At 39.4% G+C, this 18,271-nt stretch overlaps 1 protein-coding gene across 3 annotated transcripts in view; it reads right to left on the bottom strand.

Annotated features, from left to right (window-relative positions):
* The window catches only part of PRLR (prolactin receptor), a 162,750-nt gene extending 144,716 nt beyond the window's left edge, over nucleotides 1-18,034 (bottom strand). The window contains exon 1 of one of the 3 annotated variants that reach the window (XM_079145752.1): nucleotides 17,669-18,034. The gene's annotated coding sequence lies outside the window, so the exon portion shown is untranslated. Of the gene's footprint in view, nucleotides 1-16,992; nucleotides 17,643-17,668 lie in introns of those variants that run through there. The other 2 variants (XM_079145749.1, XM_079145751.1) reach the window with 2 other exon arrangements.
* Nucleotides 18,035-18,271: the final 237 nt, after the last annotated feature.

Here is an 18,271-nt window from a genome sequence, read left to right as displayed (position 1 = left end):
CAGGATGTTGGGTTTGTTCTTACTCTTTTCAACACTTGAGAAAGCTTAATTATGGTCACAACTAAGGTTTAAAAGAATCATGGAACACATTATTAGCCAGCTCAGAGCATTTTACGAGTCAATGTTTTCTCTTCATGTGGTTCATTTTTCTCTCTCAAAAATTCTCTGGGTTTTCTCAATTTTTCTCCCACGTTCACACTTTGACTTACTTTCTTGTGGCTTACTTTCACCAAAAGGTACATCTGGACATCATTAGGAAGAGGTGATGTTAGCAACCTGGAACAGTGTGTTTTTGTCTAGTTTCTACATACTTCAAGGATTCAAAAACCCTGAAGGGACTCAGTGATAGAGGCATAAAATGACCAAGGAGTTGAGGGAGTGAGAGGAACTGAAAGATAAATAATGAAGATTAGAAATTAGAAATAAGAGTTATCACAAGATATGCTTAATATCAAGATAGATATGGGTAGGCTAAATAAACTATTTGCCAATATAATTATATAAGACTCCTTGCATCAGAACAAGTTAAGGAAAAGGGAGATGATCTGTTATATAACCCAATAGATAATTAACTAAAAATAGTTGCTACCTCAATGTGTGCTCATTACTGACTATAAATATGATAGAGCAAACAAAGGTTTTTAAAAATTCACATATGACAACAGATTCATGATGCGGTTAATTAACACTGATTTAATTTTAATAGATTAAGTAAATGTTCAGATAAATTTATGTTAGATATGACAACAGATTCAGATTCAGGTATTAATATAATATTGAAAAATGTGAATATTTTAGAATGTGGAATAAATTAATCTAGGTTATAACAGCAGAAGACTACTTGACTTTGAGAGTCTAGAATAGTTCATGGGTCAACTAGTCTGTCATTTTTCATAATAAAGTTTTATTAGAACAGAGTCACACTCATTCACTTGTGCAATGTGTGTAACGGCTTTTGTGTGACAATGGCAGAGGTAAGTAACTCAGGTAGAGGTTGGTTGGCCTGCAAAACCTAACAATCATCTGCTATCTGACTCTACAGAAAAATTTGCTGACTCCATCTAGAACATATTAGAAACATCCTTACTATTTAAGGCCCATGTTAAGAAGATTAAAATAAATTCTCTAGGTATCCACCCCTGAGTGTAGAACTTTGGCCATAGCAGCAATTTCTGATAGTCATATGAAGAACTTGAAAATATACATGTTTACCAGTTGTCTGATCTTTGGAGGCTTGGTAATAAAGTTAAAGATGTGCCTGAATTTTCCAAAGGTGATGATTAAGCAGGTTCTGACTCTCTATCTCTTTTTAATGTCTTTCAATTCTGGGCTGTCCATCTACTAAGAATCATGGAACTGTTGGGAAATGAAACTCAGAAGTAGAAAGTGATGTCATAAGGTTAGTTGGAATTCAAATCAGGGGCTTCTGATATTTACATAAAAATGCTGTACTTTCCTGTCAAATATATTAGCAATGCTTACCCACAGAGAAACTAAATGACAGTCCTCAGAAATGGTGGATTTTCTTTTTTTTTCTCAATGATGTTCCCCAGCAGGAAATAAATTTTTAACTGTGTATTATAACATGACATTAGGGAGCCCAACAGTTACATTGCCTGAAAAGTTATATTAGAGAATCAGTTAGGGAACTATTTCATTGTTTGTGTTTTTGTTCCTGCTTTGCATAATGAACCATGCATTCTGGGACAAATTTTCACTCATGAATGGATCCCTGAAATCCTCTTCTAATAGTAGTGCTCAGAATTTAGAGACCATTGTTGAAGGTAAAGAAGGGAGAAGACAGTTCTCAATTGCATCTAGTTCGAACTTGGCAGGTTGATATCAATTAGAAGGAGAGGAGTTGCTCTTTTGGGATTGGCACTATTAAAATCTTTTCATATGTTCTAAAATCTTTTCATGTATTTAAATTTTCTGTCAAAATTGAGGGGGAAGAAACCCACGGTTGGGTATATAGTTCAGTGGTAGAGTGCTTTCCTAGCATGCATGAGTCCTTAGGTTTGATCCCCAGCACCATAGAAAGAAGAAAGAAGGCCATAGTAGTTAATATTTATGAGTTAAATTTTGAAATAACATGATTAAGTTCTTCCAGTATTGGGCTCTGACTCTGTAGTCAAGTCCAAGTACAAGATTCATTAAGACATTTCATTTTCAACAACAATAGTGTCATTCCTCCACTCCCACTGAATGCTTGCCATTCATTGGACAAATTCATTTGCAAAATGGAAGTCTCAATAGCAGCTGCATAGTTACTTACACAGAGAAAAGATTTTTGGAGAAGCTTAATGCTTTGCAAATGAATAATACCTAGCTGCTTCGATAAAAATACCTAGCTGCTTCGATAATCAGAGCTACTATCACATTGAACAATAATCACAACCTGTCTGAAACTCATTGTGTCCAAAAGAATGTCAGTGAAAAGGTCCCAGTCAATGGCCACTTTGTAAAGGAAGTCACCATGAAATCCTAGGTGGGAAAGTTGTTTTACATTTAAACATGCATTTATTTGCTAAGACCTTAGGTTACCAGTTTTGATGATAACTTGGCAAGAATACATAAGCATGGTTTATGTTTCAGTTGATGACTTCCTAAGTCACATATAATTACTATTTTAAAAGAAAGCACACCCTTCTTAGTTGTTACACCTGGATTATGCCTTAGAGTTCAAAGCAGTCCCTGTGCATTATTGATTCCCACCTTAACAATGAAACACTGTTGCAGTTTCTCCTAAATTTTGACTACTGGATTCTTACTGCATACATTTTTCACAAATGAGTTTCCTTCTTCTAGCACTAATTATAGTTCAGAAATAGATGGATAGGACCAAAATTAAATAGCAAATGGTAACAAGCATCAAAACCTTATTGTTTCTACTGATGCAGTCACTCCAAGCCACTGATTTACAGCTACCCAGGTGTGAGTGAGGGCCCCTCCATGTGGCCAAAGGAAGCCAGGCACCTTTCTTTTGTAATCGCTGGGCCTTCCGGTGGTGTGGTGAGCCACCGAGCCCTAATCATTTCATCTGTCACAAATGGAAACAAATCTGCTTTGTTATGTTGGTTTTTAATCCTCAGTGCCTGGAGCTCAGTTCCTTCTAGCCTAGTCCAGCCCTTTGCCACTCAGGCCTTTGTCCAGTCTAGGCCAGTCTGACAGGCTCTCTTCCCTGTAATGCTTTCACCAGCAATGATTTTTCCCAGTCTTTCCTACTGTGCCTACTGCCAATAGTGCTGATGTATTTCTGAGCTTTTCCATTTCCCTTGGTTTTACCAGAGGAAGAGAAGGTAAAACCATCCTCTCCATTTCTGGGAACTGTACACTGCCCAAGCAGCTCTACTTTGCCTGCTGGCATCAAATGTAGGGCAAATGAAGGTATATGTGATTAATCTAGCTCATCTCTCTTGAGGAGTTTCCTGCATACTTATCAGATTTGGATTTCAAAGGTTCATAACCTAGCTTTCCAGATAAATATTTGGCAAGAACAATGGCCTTGAAAGTGTGCCATTTGTGGCTGAGTGGACACAACACCAAATAAACAAACTATTTGTTATCATTCCAGTGTCTTTCCTCCCTGTTCAAGTCATCTGAATGTATCCATGGAGTCTTAGGAGAAGGAAAATCTCACTGAGGGCTAATGATAGATGAAGAACTTCCAAATCCTTTATTTTACTCAACCCTCAAATAGGTCCCAGTATGTAAACACTAACTTCTCCAATTTTTTTTTTTTTTTTTTTTTCCAAAGAAGGAGCCTAAGGTTCAAGGGAAATTCAGAAAACTTGCCATGGCTCACAGCTGCTCAATGGCATAACCTTGAAACAAATTCAACTGCAAGAAGATATGTATTGTTCTTGCATTAGGAGAAGTAAATTCTTTGGTAAGGACTGCCAACCTGTGCAGTGTTGGTTTGCTGGTGAAATGCAAAAAGGAAGGGGAACAGAACTGAGCAGTTGGGTTTTTAAGAAACTTTGAGGTTCACTGATTTGTGCTGAGCTCAGACTTGACCCTTTTCCATGGTTGACTGTATATGTGTTGATCTCTCCCACAGAGTCATGAAGTCTGTGCTGAGGGTGATGCAAATGACTCGCATGAAATGAGTCCTCTTCTGGTGCCAAGTGTTCTATATACCTTACCTTATTCATCCATCAACTTCATACAACATATGTTTAAGTAACCTTATTGTAGAGATGAAAATATAAGGCAGGTAGAGGTAACTAACTTTGCTCCAGAGTTTCATCCCTGAAAAATTAGGAACTGAGATTTATGCTGCCCGATCCCAGTGAATCTTCTCATTTGCAGGATGTGCAAAAGAATCTCATCCTGAAGGCAAGTTCTGGGTCCTTGGAAGAGACTGATCCATTGATATTTAAGATCAGTAAGGGCTCTGGCATTGAGGGCTTACTTTTAAAAATCATTTTAAAAAATGGCACATACAAAATAGGGGGATTCATCATATATATTTGTAGATACACATAACAGTTTTGGTCAATTTCATTGCTCAGGACCTCCCCTTTTATTTCCGTTCTCCTTCCTCCTGAATCCCTTCCTCAACTTACTGGTCTCCCTTCTATTTTCATAAATTTCCCTCCTGTTTTTTCTTCTTTTGTCTCTCTAGCTTCCACATATGAAAGAAAATGTGTGACCCTTGACTTTCTAAGTTTGACTTATTTTACTTAACATGATGTTCTCAAGTACCACCCATTTTCCTGCAATGACAGAGTTTCATTCCTCTATGGCTGAAAAAACTTTGCTGTGTATATATACCACATTTTCTGTGTTCATTCATCTGGTGACATACACCTAGGCTGACTCTTTGACTTGGCTATTGTTAATTATGCTGCTATGATCATGGGTATGCCTTTATCACTACGATATGCTGACTTTAGTTCTTTTGATAAATACCAAAGAGTGAGGTAGCTGGGTCATAGGTTCCATTCCTGGTCTTTTGAGTAACCTCCATGCTTATTTCCATAATGCTTGTACAAACTTACAATCCTGCTGACAGTGCATGTGTTTCTTTTCCCCCACATTCTCACCAGTATTTATTATTATTTATATCCTGATGACTGAAGCACTTAGTTTTAACTCAACTAGATACCAACAAGGCTTTTCACAACTGTAATATTACGCAGAGAAGCCAGAAGAAGTTCCTGCAAGGTGTAATCAGAGGTCTTCACCTGTTTTCAAAATGCATTCCCCACTTAATTGCTAGTTAAGTTTCATCAGTTCTACTTTGGTGGAACCATGGCTATGAAAATAAAAATGGTGGAGGTGATTATTTCTTGAACCATAGTGACCTGAAGAGATTATCAGGTTTTTTTGGCACATTCTTAGGAACATTCAGTTCAGAGGAGAAGATATATACATAATGGTCATTGTGTGTGATGCTTGGGCAGCCTGTGGCAAAGATCAACACAAAAGTCAGCTTGTTGCCTTGCAATCTTTGAGTCCAGGACTATACAGGTATCAGCAAAATTCCATTTCTATAGGTCACACGAATTGCTGTTTGTGTCAGACTTAGTTGAGTTGAAAATGATTTTCTTTTTAACCATCTATGATTTGTGATGACTTGAAATTTTCCTTCAGTTTAATCCATTTTTTGACTATTGAAATTTGGAAATCATTTTAAGGTTCTGGGGTTGGTTTACAGAGAAGAATTGGTCACAATCATGCCCCAGATTGCTTATATTATAGTGGTGCTGACCAGGAAGCATATAACATGAGATGATAGATAAAGACAATGGGGTAATGCCATGGATGAGATGAGTACATTCTGAAATTCTTTAGGTTACAGGGTTTGCCTTGCTTCATTCTCTTTCCAAATCTTATCAATAGATAGCTCTACACACTGATTTTCAGCTCCACTCAGCCTTCTGGATATCCACCATGCTGTCCTATTCTGATGGGAGGTTTCCAAGATCTGCATTGACCTGAAACTCTGAATGCATGGAGGAACTTACACCTCTAGCCTCTTAAAAGTGGGTATGCATGCCAGTTTGTGAGGCCTTACTGAATGCCAAATTTCCCAAGTCACTGAAAAGAGACTGGGGCTGAGCAATTAGATCCCAGGATTCTCACCATGGTACTTAAAAACTGCATCTGAATTTTTTGTGGTATTCCCCTGAAAGCACGTGCCCACTAATACCTAGTTGTAGGCATCTCATGTAATTTCATCTCCTCCTTTGCATTTGACAAATAAATCCATCTTGAAAATACTTCTGTTCATCCTCCAATAGTCACACTGAATAAGATACTTGAGTTTAGAAAGGAAGCCCCAGGATCAATGAAGAGTCCATGCTAGTAGTAGTGTGAGGGGTTGGCAATGGTCAGTGGGCTCTGGCTTCACAGAATCTAGCATCTCATTAGTGAGAAGACATCTGGCCAATGTTCACATCTGTTCAATGTTCAATGATGTATTTTTGTAAAAGTGAGATGCATCTTTCATGATTTCATTTTTGTCCCTTTGAATTTTAAACCATGTAAAAAAGTAAATAAAAATTTTAAAAACCACAGATATAAACAGTGTTCTGATTTAAATGATGTCTTTTGAAAACTAAAATCTGAAAAGTTCCTAGAAGAATGAAACTTAATTGAATCACCATGAATAAGATGATAGAGTCCCCTCTTATGATCACATAACTGCCTTTACCTTGCTCTGATCTTTGAATGACTTAGTTTTAGCTAAGGATACATTTACTTTTGATACATACTCACCCTTCCTTTACTTTTTATGTTGGTTAAAAAGTCAACTTAAAGTAAGGGATTTACATTATTGGTTTGAAGTTGAATTTTTGAAAATTAACCTCTTTACAGAATTCTGAACTACTTGAAGAAAAATGTGAAATGGCTTTCAAACTTTAGTTATTTGATGTTGCTTCTGCCAAACTTAATTAAGAGAATAGTTTAATGTAATTATACCTACAGTATCTACAGTTCCTTTTTTCCTTGGCACTTTGAAATTTGAAGGTTAATATTACCACAAGAAATCTGTACATATATAATATTTTACATAACACTTTGAATATCAAACAGCTGAATGAACAGATTGATGATTTAATTATAAAATTCAACACTTCCAATAATGCGTATCAGTCTCTATTTAAAATTACCCCATTCAACTGCAGCAAAAATGTATTCTAATATTTATCAAGCTGAAACTTACAGCATAGAAGATGAATCATCACAGTTACTGCCTTTACAGCCATTGCTAAGTTCATTATTTTGGTTAAAGAAAATCTTAATGTTTTCTTTGTATAAAATTTAATTTTGCTAAATCCATTGTTGTTAGCATCACTAGGAAGGAGAGATTTGTTACTTTCATGCTGATCAACTCCAAGTAAGTTGACAGAAGAATTTTCTGGAAGTAGATACACTATGGAAGGCAGAGAAGACAGAGTAAACTGTTGTGTTCCCCAGTCTTATTTCAAGTCTATTAATAAAACTGTGGAGAGACACCTTCGATGTTTTGAAAGCACGTAATGTGGTAACAAATAAATTAATTACTTTTTAAAAAAAAATTCTGAAAGCTAGCTTTAGGTGGTCTTGTGAGGTAGAATGTGCTACATGGTACCAATTTATTCAGCTCCATGAGAAGAGGCAGGTAGATGTTACAACACAGGAAGTGTGAGTTGTGGGCAGAAAAGGTGTAAGGAGAAGAGAAGACTGTGTATCAAGTCCTCTGCCCTTGGCAACTGCGTCCATTCAGCTCCCTAGGTAAGGGTTTATCTTCTCATCTTGGAAGTTGGCAAGTGGTTCAGATGTGAAACCCTCCTGGAGAAGAGGTGGATCACTGTTAGTGGGCTTTTCCTCTCTCTAGCCATAATACCTGACAAAAACAACTTAGAGGAGGAAAAGTTTATTTTCGGTGTTCACAGTTTCAGCAGTCTCAATCCATGGCCAACTGGTTCCATTGGTCAGGGTAGAACATCATGGTGGAAGGGGATGGTAGAGGAAAGCTGCTAGCTCATGGCAGCCAGAAAGCAGAATGAGAGAGAAGAGAAAGGAAGGGGAGAAAATATAGTCCAGCCCCTGTTCCCAGTGACCTACTTCCTCCAGCACATCTCACCTGCCGACAGTTACTTCCCAGTAAAATAAATAGTCCTTTCACATGGTTAATTCACCCTGTGGATTAATCCATTGATGAGTGTACTATTCTTATAATCTAATTATTTCACCTCTGAACATTCCTGCATTAACATGAGAGCTTTCCGGGAGACATTGAAGATCCAAACCATGATCACTCGCCCTCTGAATTACGTGATCTTCCTGCCAGTTTCATGGTATGCCAGACGAAATGCCTTCTTGTGGCACCTTGAAGGTTTTTGCAGGAGAAAGACATCTACTTTAAGGTAACAGCTTCAGTTATAAAGGAAAGGATGAAAAAGAGCTAGATGAGAAGGGGCATAACATGGTGACTAAAAATCCAGAGCTCTCCAGCCAGACTCCATTCAAAACCTGGCTTTGTCATTTGCCAGCTGTGTGATCTTGGCCAAATGTCTTAACCTCTACTTTTTTCTTCATTTACTCATTTATAAAATGATAGTAAGAGTACCCACTTATTATAAAGGGTGGTGAAAAGACTGAATAAGTTAAAAAATGAAATTCTTAAAACATTCTTCCATATGGGAAGGACTCATTAAATGTTTGCTATTATGATGTTAAGATTTATATGGAAAAACTGACTGCAGAAAGCAGTTTGACAGCAGGAAAAACTTGGTAAATACAACCAGAATCAAAATACTCTGAAAAGAAATAAACTAGCAATGAGAATGTGACCATTTTAGTACTTAAGAAAAACATTAATCAAAAACAAGGAGCCCCATCAGAACAGTCTTGACACAGGATGACATTTTTATGCTAAAAAGTAGAAATAGAAATTTCTCCTTGGGTGGGAATATGTTTACTTCTGCTTAAATAAAGTTAAGGCCAAAATTCTTAATGTTTATGAATAGCAATAGGTGTTATTTCATTTTGATTCAAAAACAGTGGTCCAAGTGGAGGACATAAGGTGGAGGCAATTACCTCAGACAGGACTGGGTTTGCTACTGCTTTTACCAGCTCTGTTCATCTGAAAACCATGCTGGCCCTTCTTCCTAATTCCATCCTGAATCCAATGCTTCTACCTTACCACTGTCACCTTAGCATAATCTACCCTCCCCTCTGCTCCCTTGGTCCCTGTGTTTCCAGTGTACAACCCATTCTTCACACAGAAGCCTATGAGATTTATAAAATGCAATGTAAAACACATTCTTTCCCTGTTCAAAATCTCCCAATGATTTTCTTAAAACAGATAAAATGTTAACTCCATCCCATGACCTCAGGCTTTCTGTGGTCTTATCCTGCCTGTCTATCACGTCTCTCCTTCAGTCCAGCCACACTGGTCTCCATTTTTGTTTCCTCAACATGCCAAACCATTTCCAATCTCTGCTTCATGCCTTCTTTTTCCTGTGTGGTTTTCTCTTTAGTGTTGATGAACTAACTCAAATGCTACTTTCCTGAGACAGGAAAACTCATTCAAGTCTATTTAAAGTAGCTTTCATAAGACTCTGTTCTGTCTGTTTAGTTTTATTTTTCTTCTCATCACTAATTTAGTTAATTTTATTTATTTATTTTTTTTAATGTGCACATCTGTTTTAATTTTTACATGGAAATATATGCTCCAAAATCCAAAAACTTTATCACTTTATCTCTAGCTCCTATAATGGGTGCCTGAAACATAGCAGGACCTTTATAAATAGTAGCTGAGTGAATAAAAAATTCTGATGATCATGATGCTTGGTTAACAGCAGGTCTTTGTCTCATCTGTCCCCCAGTGATCTCCTTTACAATGTCTATATTTTCTCTTAATCCTGCAATCACACAAAGTCAAAAAAGTAAAAATGGCATATTATTGTTTATCTCCTCATTCTCCTGTCACATTTAATAAGAAAATCTGTTTATGTTTTGGTATTAATACAACTTTCTAAGTTGAAGTATTGGACTTAATTGGACCCTGAGTTATTGATTCTAGAATCATTCTCCATATCCTAGGTTTTTCCAAACTTAGAGTGACTTGGAATTGGCTGTTTTCAAACCAAAATTAATTACCCACTTGGCCCAGCCTCTGAAACCCAAGTGACTATCTGGGTGTAAGAGAGTGTTACACAACCTAATTAGTTCTTGGCCAACCCACCTTGATAAAGTCTACCCAATGACAGTTTCTGGAGACTACTGCTATAATTATATTTTTAATAAGGGTGTGAATAGAAATAGATTTAATTGGCCTTAAAATGACTGAGATGAGAAAGTAAGTCTTGGTTAGCTAAAAATCAACATAGCAATTGGGAAATTTAATACATGGGTGGAAGGCAAGCTTAACTTTTATCTTTCAATCTCATATTTATTGAGCTTCTGGCAACTTGATTTCCAAATTGCACCAAAGAACTTTTAGTCACGAAAAGTTAAAGGGCATCTGTGAGGATGGAGCCGGTTTATAAAAGCTCAAAATCATGCTCCCTCTAGAATTGGATGAACAAGGGCTACCTAAGAAAATAGGTTGTGGGTGCTTCTCTGAGTCAGGTGACCTACAACAAGGCCAAAGAAGAAACTGAGGGAACTAAGATTTGGATGGTAGCAGAGTGGTAATTCTTCAAAGTATATCATAATCACCTGGAAGACTGCAGGTAAATTCTACAGATTCTTAGCCCCATTTCCTAGAATCTTGATTCAGTGGGTCTGTGGATGAATTTTCAAGATTCAAGATGATTATCATGTGCAATCAGTGTTGAGGAGTCTTGCTTTTTGCCTTAGCTAAAGAAAGCGTTTGGAATTGTTCTTAAATCAGTAATGGATTTGGAGACAGAGGGAAAGAAAAGTGGGTATGGCACAAATTGGTCTCTCTTCTTGTCCTACGGAGGCTGCAGCACCTCTTTAGCCAGTCGAGCTTTCTTCCACCAACCTTCATAAGAACTTCCCCTTCCCCTAGTCTCACTATTGGCAATGAATCCGGAAGGAATTCTTTAAAAATGCAGCTATTAAAAAATCCTGGACTTTCCTCTCCTTTTTCATGTGTGTAACATGAAATCAATATCCTTTCAGTGAGCTGGAACTTCAGACAAGAGAAATCAGGACAGCTGTCAAGCACTGGGACTAGGCAACAGCAGGAACTCAGCCAGAGTACTTATTCCCCACAGGTAAGAGCCGATGAAGTCTAGGTCAGCTTGACCGAACCTCCTTTAAGCAGGGATGGGGCTCCTGGGATTGCTGTGCCTGCCCTCGGGCTGCTAACTGATATGAACACAGGGCTGGCAGTTTAGATAGACTAATTATCCTCACCTACTGACCTGTCGCACCAATTCATTCATATAAGAAATAATGTTACTAGGATGATGTATTCTGACTGCAACAAAAACCAAGGCAGACTCACTTTGGAGTCTAACAAGTTACGGAGATTCAGCAACTGAGATTTCTTATTTCACCTCTGTTACCAGCTAGCCCCATGACCCAAGGCAAGTAATAAAATTCTATTTCCCAATTTGCAAAACCAGAGAGGTAAGAGAAGTTTACAGATTGTTATGAAATTGCTACTGTGGGCACTAATGGGCATGATAATAAAGCCCTCTGCAATTATTACAAAAGCCTGGTGGTTATAAGCAAGTGGGAGATAGCAATTGCCCTACACTTCACGGGGATTGACTAAAAGGCACCCCAAAGTACATAGGACAGAATGGACTGGTTACAAAAGGACTTTTGGCCACATTAACTTATTGGATGGAATCACTACCTGCAGTTATTTGTGAATTTAAAATAACACATATAAATACATGTGTAGGTAAAATTTCCACATGACCACATTCCTGGTTGTCCATTTTAATCCCTTTTAAAGGAATACTCCTTTAAGTACGTTTCCATGATTAGGATATACAAACCTGAGGTTTTGCTCAGTGATTTTCAACACTGGCTTCACATTAAAATATTCTGGGGAATTAAAACCGAACGAACAACCAAAAACAAACAGAAAAACAAAAACATGTCTTGGACTGGTTTGATGAAAATTCTAGAGATGGGACTGGGACATCAGTAGCTTTAAAGCTCCACAGGTGATTCTAATGTAAAGCGAGGCTCTAAAGTCACTGAACTAGACCAATTGTTCTCTTGAATATCACCAAATACCACAAGCACACCTCCACTGCCATACACCGGTTCACTCCCTTTCAGGGAATGCCATCTCTCCTCTCGTTTTGTCTTTATTCTAACCCTCCATCTCTTAATGCCCAACTTTTATCTGATCTTTCTCCATGTACCTTCCAGTTTGTAACCTGCTGCCCTCTAGAATCCTCATACTCTGATTGTACTACTCACACAACACTTAGAAACATTCTCGCACATAACTATTATAGATTACATTTATGTCCATCTTTCCACCTTGCTCCCTTTCTTCAGAGCAAGGACCTTGTTTTTTTTCTTCCATTTCCTCCTTGAAGTCTGGCATTGACTTCTTGGCTTAGAGGATGCTGAAAAATATGTGTTGCTGTTGATGTAGATATAAAGACTTAGATTTGAAGTGGAAGCAGGCAGATGTTATTTCCATGTGTATCTCAAAGAGTATCTTCTATAGTGTTTTGCTCTAGCTGCATAGAGGAAACGCCTCCCTGTAGGCAAATATCTACAGAAGCATCAGTGTTTTGGTTATCAGTGATAACCATAGATAATTTTTATAGCACATTTCTCCATTAGCATTTTATGTAGCATTATCTCATCAACTATAAATTTGCTGCAGGATTATTAGGGGAAGAAGAGTGGTAGCATGTAAATCAGAAAACAAAAACAGAATCAGGTCTCTGATCTCCCAGGTCAAAGGCCTCTTCCAACAATACCAGAATTTCTCTTCTCTTCCCTTTGGAATAAATGAAAGTGCAGAAGCAAAATTATATCTTTGCCTTATTGTCAAATTTGATGGCCACTTTAGCTAGTGAATAAAGGAAACCAAAGCATCCTGTGATGCTCCTGAAGCAGCCTTTATGAAACTGGGACTGATTCTTATAAAAACTGTTTCAATTAAGAGGACAGAGCAGGAAAAAAAATCTACCACCACATGAAATGACTTATTTAATGAGCTTTGCATGAAATCATGAAAACTTGGCCGTCTCCTTGTCTGATTTCACAAAGTGCCAAGAACTACAAAGATACTGTCTTAGGAAGTGATTTAAAAGTAAAATTTGAATCCAGATTTGTCAATGATCCTTTGGGCATAAGACACATGAAAGTCTCTGGATATTTTCTTGAGTGAGGGATAGATCCTGGTAACAAATGAAACTAGAGTCTCTTTCATCAACTCCAACAGTGACATGATATAGTGGGACTTAAATTATCACCTGCACACCAGCAGGACAAGATTGGGAAAGGGGGACAAGGGACCTCTTCTTTCTCATGATACCAAATTATCATGAGAAAAATGTCACGTATGGAAGAAGGGGGGACCTTCCTATCATATCTTTGTCAACTTATTAGTCTAAACCAGTGCTGTTCAATGAGAATATAAGTTATATGTATGACTGAAAATTTCTATATGCTATGGTAAAGAACATTAAAAGGAAGTGAGTGAAGTTAATTTAATAAATTCCATCTAAATTCAGCATATCTAAAATGTTATCATTTTGACATAATAAGAATAAAAATTAAGAGATAGTTTACTGTTTTGTGGGAGGGGTACTTGCTAGGTCTTTGATATCCAGGGTGTATTTTACAGTCAGAGTACACCTCAACTTGAATTAATTCACGTGCTTAGTAGCCACGTGGGGCTGGTGGCTATTGTATTGGAGAGTGCAGGTTTAGATACACCAACTGGAATTTGAGACATCAGATAGAAATCATTGTCAACATTTAACTACCTAATATACCTTTATATTTTCCTTCTCCTGGCTCTTTCACTATCTCCCAGAAGAGATTATCTAAAGGCCACAGGCTGTGTTGGCAACACATTTTGGGCTTTGGAGCAAAATGAACTAAGCAGTCCCAGCTTTGTAACCCTGAGCTAATGGATTTACCTCCATTTGTCTCGGTTTCTTTGACTATAAAATCAAGATAAAAATAAGCTAACTCACCAGATTGTTGGGAAGATTAAAACAAATAGGCATAAAGTGTAACAGCACAGCCTAGGATCAAACAATAATTCTCCCTACGTAAAACCAACTTGACTTTTAAATGTCCCACTTTTGAGGCTCCGCTGCTTCATTTATTCCACAACAGGATCTTTCTGAGATTTCTTCTGCTAAAGAATCTCTTTCCCAAGAACTTCACAGGGCAAGTTTCTTTTTCTTTTCTAATTCAAGTTTAAGCTTAAGGGTGAACATCTTATGAAAGTCTTCTCAGACTACCTATGTGAAGATGCCCAAGCAACTTACTCTTGAGCACCCAGTCTTATTTTCTTCATAACATTTATCCACATCTAAAATGATCTTTCCGTGTTTTCTCATTGGCCTGTTATTTGTCACTTTGTCTTGCACAGAAACTCCAGAAGGGCTGGGATCCTGTCTTTCTTATTCTCCAATTGTACCATCAAATGCCCAGCACGAGTTCGGCAAGTATTTGTTAAATAAATCAGTAGGGAAGTAAATATAAACAGTGTCCTAAAGGTAAAGGTGGTAAAGAATAAAAATTAGCTCTTTATAACCTACCAGGATTGCCCAGAAAGTCAGTGGCAGAAAGCCAGACTCATCTACTAAGGTTGGGTATTACTTATCTGAAATCTACCAGCTGGGTTTGGAAAAGGTCAAGAAAATTATTTTCCCACAGGTTATTTTGTTGTTGATACTCGTTAATAGTACCACAAGCAGGGTATATGATCATACCACTTAAAATCACATTTGCTTATTCTTGACTTTGAGGAGAATCCAAATCCACTTGGCATGATTTGACTTTTTGATATAGGGGAGCTTGGCAGCACTGGGGAGTGGAAAAAGAGTGGGCGTTAAAGTCAGACAGACCTGGGCTTGGATCCCAGCTATATAGACTGGGCAAATTATGTAAATGTCTCTGATCCTCAGTTTTCTTCCCTGTAAAGCTTTAAAAGATGGCTCAAATTCTTAAGTGCTGCAAATGAGAATTAACTGAGGTGATGTATGAAGGAGCTTAGTATACCTTGAAGGCTCAATGAATAGTAGGTGTCAATATTGTCATATTTGTATACAGAAATGCCTCTCCACTGTGTGCTGGTGGACCTTTGGCCGATTTGTGGGTGCTGATATTCCTTTCCCACATTTCTTCATCATCTGATCACTTGTTACTGAGAGGTCAAAATAAGGGAGAGAGACAAAGTGGAAGAGTGGAAGAGAGAGGGGGAAAGAGAGAGAGAGAAGGAGAATGAGCTGAGTTTCAAGCTAACTCTGTGCCAAACAGTAGAAAAATAACAATGGAGACATTCTTTCTACAGAGCCAGTTGCTGGTGTGTTTGGATCCAGCCACGGGACTTCTCTTGTTTCATGCTATTTGTAGATATGGGCAGAGTTTTGTATTCAGGATTATGGGTCAAAAGGGAACTCAGAGAAGGGCTGAGGATCCACGCCAGTCTGGACGTATTTTACTTGCTGGCAACATATAGTGCTCTGCTTGACACAGAACAGTCGAAACAGTAAATCTGACCCTTCCACTCCCATAGGAGAAAGAGTAAGCTACTCTAAAGAAGCATAAGACCAATGGATAATCTCAAGTTAATATTAAGGAGTTTCTAATATTTATGGATCAGGCCTGACAAATATTATTTCCATTCTCCAATAACTATACAAGAAAAGTGGTATTGTTCCCCATTTTGCTGACAGGAAAAGTGAAACTCAGAATTCAGTGACTTGTCAAAGTGTGGGAGCCACAATTTGAAGCACAGTTTGTGGAATTCCAAAGCTGTGTGTGATTTCTGTGATACCTTGCTGCACTGCCATTGAAAGATCAGGTCCTCACAAGATGAATCCTCAGTTTCTTTAAGACAAAGTACAGAAGTCCAAAGAAGCACTGTTACCCAGTCATACTATGCATTGGGGAACCCATCACACTTTGTTTCCAAAGCCTTAGCCCACTGTCATGCAGCCAGGTCATCCAGCCAGGTGACCTGAAGGGCACCCTTTCACCTGGAGAGCAACTCTCTTCAGGTGGCTCTCCAGTGCCGTCTGTAGGTAGGAAAGCTCTAGGGATAAGGACCATCACCTTAAGAAAGTCATTTGAAGACTTGTGAGGACTGGTCCCCAGAAAGCAAAAACTGTCGACATCATTGACAGACTGGGAAGCAGGCTGTCTCTTTCAGCAGTGTGGCCAATTCCAGACCCCTGAGAAGACTACGGCTTACTCCCAAAGTTGGCCCAGGTACCAGCAGGGGCTTAGCCTGGTGGTCTTTATGCAGGTCCTTAAAGACAAGAGATTTTCTCCTGAGGTTCAGGCATGTTCAGGGGCCATCCACAAACACTCAGGAGTTGCATGTAAAATTCTATGTGCATTCCAGAAGAACAGTACCCCCCCACCCACAGAAGAGGACCCATGCATGACCCTCACTTTTTAAAAAAAACCCTGAAATTAGTAGAATTTTCATCAAATTTTTTTCTTGCACTGTTCAGCACTTCTACCCCATTAAACATGTGTACATAGATACAGATATTGATTAGTTTCCCTAGATTTTGCAGAGAAAACAGACTCAGAGAGGGTAAATGCCTTGTCCGCGTTTGCACAGACAAGGGGCTGGGCTAGGACCAGCAACACCCCATTGGTCAAGAGACTCGGTGGGAAATTTTTGCCAGTCAGCTCAATGAATGAAAACTAAAGGATCCCTCCAGATTAACGATAATGTTTTGCAACCATTTTCAAGTCCAATCATAGAAATACTAAGTTGCTTGTTATTAGGGAAAGATGGGTTGCTTCCCCAGGATGCAGGTAGAGGTCACTAAAAGGATGTTTTCCAACTCATAGGGCCAGAACTCCAGTTCTCGCTTTTCCTTCCACAATACTCTGGCTCTCGGTTACCTGAGTTTGCCAGACTCCCCTCCTCCAGGCTCTCTCCTCCAGCCGGTTCTCCTTCCAGCTTCCTCTCCAGTTTGAATTCCTCTGCTTGGATCCATTCGCCTCAGTCCACCTCCGGGTTACAGCCTGGAGGCTGCTCAGCTGCCTCTACCCCGAGCTCTGGGGGAGAGCCGCACCTTTGGGTCAGCGCTGGTTAACACTAAACTTTCCCCACCGGATACCGGTGGTGGGAGACTCCTCGAGTTCACGATCTCAGTCCCTTCTCCCTCCCCGCTATTTTTTTTTTTTTTTAATTTTTGATTTTTATTGTTTGCCCCTTTTCCCTTTGATGAAAATAATCGACATTCGGAGGATCCCACAACCGCGCCGAAACTCATTCTCCAGGCGGTACCGGCAGGTGCTTTTCCAAAGCACCGAAGGGTGCGGGGCGCCGCTGCGAAAGCTGGGGTGGGGTGGCACGCCACCTCAGAGTGTTTTTAGTTCCCCCAAGAAGGGACATCAAGGCTGGCAGCGGTCACGGCTCGGGATTTCCCCGCGGCTGCGGGCTCTGGCAGCTCGCAGGCACCTTGCCAGTGGCCGCGTCTACGGCCACGCTCGCTCCCCTCCCGCACGCGGCCTCGAACCGGTGGCTGGGGGCAGCGCCCGCCCGCCACAGGCTTAGCCCTTTCTGGGTACTCACTTTTGCAGGGGAGCGAAGTCTGCTCTATGAGGCCGGGAGCACATCCTGCACAAAGACGCGGAGACCCATCGTGTGTAAAGCTGTTTCACCAACAGCCGGTAAAATCCAGAAAGCAGGAGAGGCGCGAGTAAGACAGAAGAGGAAGGCGGGGAAAGCCCAGCCCAGAAGACGGGGCGTCTGGGGATTGCAGCCTCCGCTCCAGCGTCCACAGCCGGGTGGCTCTGTGAGAAGGAGCTCAACTCCTGGGTGCACTTGTTCACTCTTTCTTCATTAGAGGAGGAGTCAAGGTTGCAACATTTATTTTCCTTGCTGGAGGCAAAACAGGGATTTTCTTCAGCATGCGAAATGTCCAGAGCTTGCCAATTTTACAAGGTGACAGAGGTAGTTGGGGGAGCCAGCCCAATGCAGAGAAGATGAGGAGAAGAAATAAATCACTGATACTCTGATCGGTTTTGCATGATCAGTGCCACATACTTTCCATTGAGACTGTCCCAGAAATCAGGAAAAAAAAAAAAAAAAAAAAAAACCAATAATAAAAATGTCTTCATAAGCGAAATGACCTCGAAGATGATGTTTCTCTCGGGCAGCCAACATGTTGAGATT

Source organism: Sciurus vulgaris (genome assembly GCF_902686455.1).
Source record: "Sciurus vulgaris genome assembly, chromosome: 6".
NCBI classification, from domain to species: domain Eukaryota; kingdom Metazoa; phylum Chordata; class Mammalia; order Rodentia; family Sciuridae; genus Sciurus; species Sciurus vulgaris.
This window is presented reverse-complemented; position numbering and strand designations above follow the sequence as displayed.